General features: G+C 38.2%; 1 long non-coding RNA gene across 9 annotated transcripts; it reads left to right on the top strand.

Annotated features, from left to right (window-relative positions):
- Positions 1–811: 811 nt before the first annotated feature.
- Positions 812–3,176, top strand: LOC145132880 (uncharacterized). 9 transcript variants are annotated; one of them, XR_013718277.1, is made up of 8 exons: positions 812–927; positions 1,093–1,182; positions 1,508–1,699; positions 1,902–1,955; positions 2,113–2,167; positions 2,254–2,397; positions 2,724–2,778; positions 2,862–3,176. It is a non-coding gene; the product is annotated as an uncharacterized LOC145132880 (long non-coding RNA). The 9 variants fall into 9 exon arrangements; XR_013718279.1 differs by having other exon boundaries at positions 815–997; positions 1,090–1,182; XR_013718278.1 differs by having other exon boundaries at positions 815–997.
- The last annotated feature ends 4,482 nt before the right edge of the window (positions 3,177–7,658 follow it).

Below are 7,658 nucleotides of genomic sequence, written 5' to 3' on the forward strand. Positions count from 1 at the left end.
AATAAGTGCTTACTGAATCATCTTCTTGAGTGAGATTCATCAGATCACGCTTAATTTGAAAGATATGTGGACCATTGCTCTGCTGAAAACCTTCCTTGAGTTCCTTCCAGATTGTAGAAGCAGTAGTCATATATATGACAGAAGCAGAAATCTCTTTTGACACTGAATTCAAGATCCAAGAAATAACAATGTTGTTATTTCGATTCCAAGATTTTAAACGATTAACTTCAGTTGACAAAGGTCGTGGTAGATCTCCAGTAACAAATTCAAGTTTGTTCTTCACGAACAAAGCAATTGTCATCGATCGTGACCAAGAGACATAATTGTCCCATGTGAGAACTTGATTAACAAGCAATGTACCAGGGTTATCAGAATGATGAATGTAATACGGATCATCAGATGATCTAGCATCATTTTGTGAAGAACTAGGTGTAGAAACCGAAGGAATTGAATCAGACATGATTAGATCTCAAAATCACAAGAAAAGAGATGAAAAACAGAGTATGAATCACGAAGAGAAAATTGAAGAATCAGTGATTAAGAATCACTAATATGATGAATGCGGAAGCACAGAAGAAAAGTTCTCTGATACCATATTATCCGAGTAAGATCAAGAGAAAAGAACCAAAATGTTCATGTGTATTGAATTCTACTCGATGAATACAGAGAACAATATTTATATACAAGAAAGACTTAACTAACTACTAACTCATCATCTAACAGCTAACTAATGTTAGTTAAGTTAATTAACTGTGATTAAACTGACTTCTAACGGCCGGAGTAACCAATTCTAAAAGACCCACCATAACAAACTTTAACGAAGAAAAAGTCAATATGACAAACATCTAATACTGATTCTCGCCACCACCATCATCGATCCTGTACTGATTTTTCACCTTCCCTCTCTCTCGATTCCAACTTGCTCAGGTTACTCCACTTCCGATTGTCCTTATTTATACCGTCAGCTTTTGGATGGAATTTTAGGGTTTATTTTCCTGTAAGATAAGCAAACTCACAACGAAAAAAGAAACTATCGGTTTTGATCTTGCTTTCATTCGTCATTTGTTGTTCGCTCTTTCTCTCTCTAAGCAGGACTCATGTACACACAGACTCGCCCATATTCCCCTTCTCAGACTGCTATGTACCTGCGACGCCCCTTCCCCAAAGGAAACACTTGCCCAGGTAAAAAAAATCATCTATTCTTCTTCTTTAATGTTTGTGTACAATTAGGGTTTAAATCCGTTCTTCTTTAATGTTTTCACCTCTTTGATGTTTTTAGTGTTTAGAAGCAGCTAAAATAAAATATAGGCACAGCGTATGACTAACAAAAATACTAAAGACCAAATCTTCGGTCAAATTACAATCGTTTATTGCAGACTCTTCACTGAAATTTTGTTTCAAATTGAACGCTTTTGATTGTTATTGTTATTCATCCTAAGTTCGATTTGATTTATCAGTTCCTAGAAGCATTTATGATAAAAATGGTTTTGTTTTATTGTGACAACAGGGTATTTAATATTGAGAAGATGGCATGGAATTCGTGTATGGATGTAACGAGTTAAAAGTTGTGAACATCTGCAGGTGTTGATTATACAACATACATAAAGCCAATGTGTGGATTTTATATCCAGAAATGTTGAGGCGACACAATTTACTGTCAACTTTTTTTTCAGCAGCCAAACCATCTCAGCTAAATCAGGTAGGTACATACAAACATGACTTTATTCATTTGATTAGTTATGAGAATGCTTCCATTTTTGCTGCTGTTTATCAGTTATATAGGAATTTATAATCATCACCTGTAGACATTCACAATAGTGTATTTGATTACAAACAATTTTCTTATGCAAATTGTTTTATCTTTTTTATTCTCACAGTGAGTCGTGTTGCTATTGACAAAGGTGGCATATGGATTGACTTTTCTTGAAGCATTCAGCACAACATTTCTAATGCCGGTATGTCACTCACTATGTGCAATTAGATTAAAGCTCTTTTATATGTAAATAATTCAACTTAAAAGTTTTTAATTATTTATATTTTAGTTGAACTAATGATCATTTATTATATTCTGCCATCTTATTTATTTTTTTTTTTTTTAAAAAATTGATTTAGGCAGAAGCTGGAATCCTGTCCAAATCTAGGACTCCAACCATTAACTTTGTATTAGGTAATTAAAAACACATATGAAGAAACACTTTAAAGTACATATTTTTTTGTTTTTTTAATAATTAATATAATATGTATATATGATAGGAGGCCATGTGTTGGAAAGGGTACACAATGTGCAAGGATTGCTGAGACGTATGGATTGACACATCTAAGTGTTGGAGATTTACTGAGAAAGTAAATTTCTTCCAAAAGTGAATATGGGTATCCGATTTCAACTTCACCTTCTTAGTAAGTCAAAACCTCTTCCCCTTAGGCCTTGACTTTTTAATATTTGTCAATTTATGGTTTCAGTGAAATGATTATGGATACGATTACGAAAGGGAAAATCGTTTCTTCATAAGTGACAGTCAAATTGTTAAAAAAATGCCATTGAATCTATTAATCAAAGGGATAGATTTCTAATCGATGGTTTCCCAAGAAGTGAGGAGAATCGTGTGGCTTATCAACAGATAGTTAAACTATATATATATATATATATATATATATATATATATATATATATATATATATATATATATATATGACTGAAACATGAATGTATAACTTTATGACAGGAAACTGCTCATGAAAAGAATCAAAGTACAAGGAAGGAAAATCGGTTTTGGAGAGGTTAATATGAGACTAGAATTATGTTTTTTTGGTGAAATTTATATGATTACAATGTTAATATAATTGATCTTGAGTTTATGCAGGTTTAAGCTTTCTGGACCAAATGGAAGCCATTATTGGATTAGTAATGAAGCACAAATTGGTCCAAGTCAACAAGAAAATGTTTGATGATGAATTGGTATTTGACAATTGTAAATTCTTATACCCTTTTTCTTCATAATGTTATGAAATTATGAAGTTGTAAACAAGAAGGTGTTTAATTGTTCTCTGTTAATATAATTATTCGTTTCTTTTTAGTTTATTTTATATTTTGTTGTTTGCTGGAGGCTGTCTTGGCTTTTATGTACATTTGGTGATTGGTTTTTGGAATTATAAATAACATGATATATTTCTTGAAATTTTGCATTGTACCTCGATAAAATCTTACTATTTTGTCCATTTCTTTGGCGTATCCAACCCCGCAAAGCGGGGTTCTTCCCTAGTTATAAATAAATAAATGAATAATGCTAGGACATGTTCTTGGGATCGTCATACCGAATCGGTATGGGTTACATAGTTTGGGGCTAAATATTTGTAACGTGTCATTTTCACAATAATTTTTTTTTATTAAGGTAAAACTTCATATAATAAGACCTGTATTAATAAATATATTTGATCAAGATTACATTTCTAAAATCAAAGTAATATTCAAACGCAGAATCTTCATTGTTGCTGATGAATGTGTACATTCACGCCTTCTCCTTCCCATGATAACCGATGATACCTGAAACAATAAGCAACCGGGCAAGCACAAAGCTTAGCGAGTTTTCCCCAAAATACCCCAAACAACAAACATACTAGCATGCATAACGGGCCCACAATCATCGGATTGGAATACCCTGGCTCAATCAGTCATCGGACTGGAATACCAACATGCAACGGGTCCAATCAGCCATCGGGCTGGAATACCTAGGGTTTGTTGGCATGCCGCCTCAACCCAACCGCTCATCTCGAGCCTCCGTGCCTACGGCTTGCAGCCGGCCCGCACCAGGTATCTTGGCCTACAGCAGACAACAGGACCGCCTCAACCTCAATCACTACCATATGTCAACATATAACAAACAAGGATCAAGTAGGCATATAATACATGCAGTATCAATCATACAGTTCGCTACCGCCTACTAGATCTCTAACAGCACACTGCTCTGCTACCAGCTGGCCTCCATGGAATGTGTAACCATAAGTAACCAGAGGTGAGATAGCCACCCGAACAGATGGTCCTGCTCCAGAGCCACAACCAAACAAGGAACATGCAAGAAAGCTTAGATCAAGAGTTTTCGGGCTATCCTACATGACCACATACAATCCCTAGGACACTCCACTTTACGATAACCTGCCTATTGGTACTCTAACTAGCATACCACCACTATTGCATGCTATCATACCAGGATATACATATACAAATCTAGCAGATCACCACAACATAGCAACATCCTATACACAAGGATACATGACTAACTCTGCAAGGAATGCGTAACCATATGTAACCAGAGGTGAGATAGCCACTCTGACAAATGATCCTACTCTACAGCCACAACCAAACAAGGAACAAGCAAGAAATCCTAGATCAAGAGTCCTCAGTCTATCATACGTGACTACATACAGTCCCTAGGGTATCCTACTAATAAATAATAACCAAAAAATAAAGGGGCCGACATTGATGCCTTTGATCCACAGGTACAGTGAGGAAAAACTCATCTCAAATCGAGATAACCGAAACACGCACGCGCTGCTGCTATCGGGCTCTTCACACCGAACATATCCAAAATCATCCCTAATCAATAATTAGGGTAATAACCCAAAATCAAGGTCCAGCACTTAATTTATCATGCTAAGGGTAAAAGACCATTATACCCTTCCTATATCTGACCTAACAACCCATGGCCCAAAACCCAAATGACCCAAGGCCCAAAAATAGCCCATAACTGTTTCCTGGTGAGTTCGCCCCGTGTACCTCCCTAGTACGCCTGACGTACTACGAGCTGAAGCCCAAACCATATTTCAAGGTCTTAATGCCTTAAGACAAAACGTCTAACTTCCATATTTGATTCTAAGGGATATCTTAAGTCATAAAGTTCCTAACTTTATGGCTTTGCATGGATTAATGGTGCCCAAACCAAAGCCCTAGATTCATAATTTTACCAAAAGACCACAAACTCATGCATGGAAGAATTATACTCGTCAAGATCCGATTTTTATGCTACATGAACCTTAGATCTAACAAGAAATGACACCCTTAAGTTCTGGAGTAGCTTTTACTCACAAGAACCAAAACCTTGGGACCAAAACATGTAATCTATAACCCAAACTAGATATACATAAAGATTGAAACTTTATACCTCCAGAAGAAATATCAAGGTGAGCAAGGTCTGGATCTACAAGTTCCAAGGCAACCAACACTTCTTCAATGAGCTTCTCTTTCTCCAAGATGCACCAAGAACACTCCAAAACACTAAAAAACTTAAGGATTTCACAAATGGGGCTAGGGTTTCGAATTTAGTGGTTAGAGAGGATGGAGGCTGAAGGTAATAAGGGTTTGAAATGAGTTAAAGGTCTTTAAATACGGTCCATGACCCAAATATTAGTGTTTGCTTCTGCTTCGCGTACACGCAGTGTACTCCTGGTACACCCAACATACCAGGGTGAACCTTCGCGATCTTCCACACCTAGTACGCTCAGCGTACACCTTGTACGCCCAACGTACTAGCCTAAACCCAAAACCTTCCTAACTTCAACACACTTTCAAACTACCACAACTTCTTTGATTCAACTCTGATTTTGGCGTTCTTTATATGAACGTAAAGGTGTTGAAGAGCCCCACAATCTAGTCTAGTTATCTTGGACTAAAAAGTTCTCGAACTAAAATCCGCAATTCATGCAAGAACCCAATCTAAGATTTTTCCCTTTTCAACCTTTCGGCCCAAGGCACAATTCAAAGGTTTAGATCTCATAACCATTATTTCCTCATTCTAAAAAGGTCGAAACTTTACCTCCTTATGGACCAAAGCCTTTGCACAATCGACTTTCGGCCCACAACCTTGAATTGAGAAATAACCAGAAACAGGATGTTACAATTCTCCCCCACTTAAATTAGATTCCGTCCTCGAAATCAGTTCCCGCTTCTACTTGTCGATGTAACGCCTTGTGGGTTTTCAAACTTGACTCCAAGATCTGATTCATCTTTATTGTAGCATCTTCAACAGTCGACCATCCTTCGTCAATTCTGCCAGCACAAAAATTTTTTATGATACCATGTGGCCTAAAGAAAAGGTCTGCACACATCCTCCTTGAATTATGCCGAAAAGAACCCCTTCCCTATTCGGAACTTGACGCAACCCTCACGTCAACCAAGTTGACCGAAAATCCACAAATTTGATCGGTCCAAAAACCTTCTCGGCCAAACGTCGTCATGCTAATCACGCACATAAGTGCACCATTGTGACAAAAACCAACTGGTCACATACTAAACTAAGCCATACTCATATTCGTTCTGACATATCTGCCCAGCTATCCACTGACAACACTCGGGCTTACCCCTGATCTGCTAACCAACAACAGCATTCAGGCTTACCCCCGATCCACTATCCAACAATAGCACTCGCAGTCTAACATGATGCACATCGATCCTTGCAAGACTTAACTGAACCTACCAGTGCTTCGGACCGTGACTCGGACTTCCAAACCCCAATCAAACAAGAACAAACAAGGAAGCCCTCACCACATCTCTCGACCTGGGCTCCTAACACCCTAGAATCTAAAGCACAAGCATGCCCTATATATTTCTATCGCAACTAAAACTAATACGACTCGAGGGAAAATGCAACAGCTGATGATGATCTTGATGCGGAAATGGAAGATTCAACAGTTGCGCGGAAGTCTTGAACTTGGAGAAATTGTGATTGAGAACTGAACCTTAGCATAAGGTCTTCCTGTTGCGAGATTTCACTCTCCCCCACTTGGAATATGCTAGAATCTGACAACTTCACCATCCTTCGATACCCAGATCGACTTGAATTCTACTACTTGATCCCAACCACTGGTATCCCGGTACACAAGAGAGTCTAATCCCATACAACATTCACAAATTTCAACACGCATGCAACCGAGGACTATGATAATTAATCCATTCATAAGAATAAATCAATTAAAAGAAAATAGAGCTAAGTAAGATAATTCCATTCAACTGATCATCCAAGATTACAACTTAACTTCGATACATAAACAGAAATTACAAATACATGCTAACATTGTCGCAATCGACTAAATAGAAGAACTGATTACTCAAACTTTGGTCTCTGCGGGTCCGGCCGTCACATGATGACCGTATAGGAGCTGCCAAGATAGGGGTGTAGGGTCCAATACCTCACCAAAAATAAGAATGGGATAATGAGCTCTGATGTGGCTCTCCTGGCCGCAATGGAAGCAATCTCTACCAAATGACCCCCTTTGCCACACCTACGACATACAAAAGATCAACACCTCCCATCATGAAACTTCCCGCACTTGCCACACTCGGAACTCCTCCTATTTGCTGATCCTGAACTCGGGTCGAAGGACTTGAACTGCTTCGCCGCCGGCTGATACTGTCTTGAAATTGTCTCTTCCTCCTTCTGTTGAAACTCCAACTCAATCTCCCTCCTCCTGTCGCTTGAATGCATCTTGGCCAAGGTCTGGTACTTCTTATTAGATACAAACTCTCGAATCTCTATCTTGAGCATACTCAAGTATCGCGACATTTTCGCCTGCTCTGAAGCGGCATACTCTGGGCAGAAAAGAGATCTCTCCATAAACATCCTGGTGATCTCCGTCACCAACTTCGACGTCTGCATGAGTGACAGATA

This window comes from Lactuca virosa, chromosome 8 (genome assembly GCF_052849685.1).
Source record: "Lactuca virosa cultivar CGN04683 chromosome 8, Lactuca_virosa_CGN04683_v6, whole genome shotgun sequence".
Classification (NCBI taxonomy): domain Eukaryota; kingdom Viridiplantae; phylum Streptophyta; class Magnoliopsida; order Asterales; family Asteraceae; genus Lactuca; species Lactuca virosa.